The sequence below is a fragment of the Rhincodon typus genome, chromosome 3 (genome assembly GCF_021869965.1).
Source record: "Rhincodon typus isolate 14 chromosome 3, sRhiTyp1.1, whole genome shotgun sequence".
In the NCBI taxonomy this organism is placed as follows: domain Eukaryota; kingdom Metazoa; phylum Chordata; class Chondrichthyes; order Orectolobiformes; family Rhincodontidae; genus Rhincodon; species Rhincodon typus.
The window spans coordinates 2,528,804-2,530,427 of NC_063334.1; positions in this window are offsets into that span (position 1 = coordinate 2,528,804).

Below are 1,624 nucleotides of genomic sequence, written 5' to 3' on the forward strand. Positions count from 1 at the left end.
AACTCACAAGTCCCATTGACCCTTGTAGGCCTGTGCTTGCTGGCCTACAATATGTCTCAGTCAAACAACATCTGGATTTTAAAAAGCCAATTCTTGTTTTCAAATCCCTCAATGGCCTTGACCCTCCCTATCTTTGTAGTCTCCTCCAACTTCACTATTCCCTGTGAGATCGGTGCTCTTCCAATTCTGGCCTCTCATGCACCCCCAATCGTAATGGTACCACAGTTGGTGGGAGTGTATTCAGTTGCCTAGACCTCAACTACTGGATTTCCCAGCATACACCTCTCTGTCACTCTACTTCCTTTTCCTCCTTTAAGACTCTGATTAAAACATTTCTTTTTTGTCTTCCTAATATGTGTTCCTAATATCTCTGCCTTCCTAATATCTCCTTACATGTTCGGTATTTTACTATGATTCATATTAAAGTACAAAAAGTGGCAAACGTAAAATACACCAAGCAATGCCTATTTTTGAAATATATGTACGCGGAACAAACTAACAATGAGAACAAAGAACAAAGAACAAAGAAAATTATAGCAGAGGAACAGGCCCTTCGGCCCTTCAAGCCTGCACCGATCCAGATCCTCTATCTAAATCTGTTGCCTATGTTCCAAGGATCTGTATCCCTCTGCTCCCTCCCCATTCATGTATCTGTCTAGATACATCTTAAATGACGCTATCGTGCCCGCTTCTACCACCTCTGCTGGCACACCCACCACCCTCTACTTAAAGAACTTTCCATGCATATCTCCCTTAAACGTTTCCCCTCTCACCTTGAAATCGTGACCCCTAGTACTTGAGTCCCCCACTCTGGGAAAAAGCTTCTTGCTATCCACCCTGTCTATACCTCTCATGATTTTGTAGACCTCAATCAGGTCCCCCCTCAACCTCTGTCTTTCTAATGCAAATAATCCTAATCTACTCAACCTCTCTTCATAGCTAGCACCCTTCATACCAGGCAACAGTCTGGTGAACCTCCTCTGCACCCTCTCCAAAGCATCCACATTCTTTTGGTAATGTGGCGACCAGAATTGTATGCAGTATTCCAAATGTGGTCGAACCAAAGACCTATACAACTGTAACGTGACCTGCCAACTCTTGTACTCAATGCCCCGTCCGATGAATGAAAGCATGCCGTATGCCTTCTTGACTACTCTATCCACCTGCGTTACCACCTTCAGGGTACAATGGACCTGAACACCCAGCTCTCTCTGTGCATCAATTTTCCCCAGGGCTTTTCCATTTACCGCACAGTTCGCTCTTGAATTGGATCTTCCAAAATGCATCACCTCGCATTTACCTGGATTGAACTCCATCTGCCATTTCTCCGCCCAACTCTCCAATCTATCTGTATTCTGCTGCATTCTCCCACAGTCCCCTTTACTATCTGCTACTCCACCAATCTTAGTGTCATCTGCAAACTTGCTAATCAGACCATCTATGCCTTCCTCAGATCATTTATGTATATCACAAACAACAGTGGTCCCAACACGGATCCCTGTGGAACACCACTGGTCACAGTTCTCCATTTTGAGAAACTCCCTTCTACTATAACTCTCTGTCTTCTGTTGCCCAGCCAGTTCTCTATCCATCTAGCTAGTACACCCTGGACCCCATGCGACTT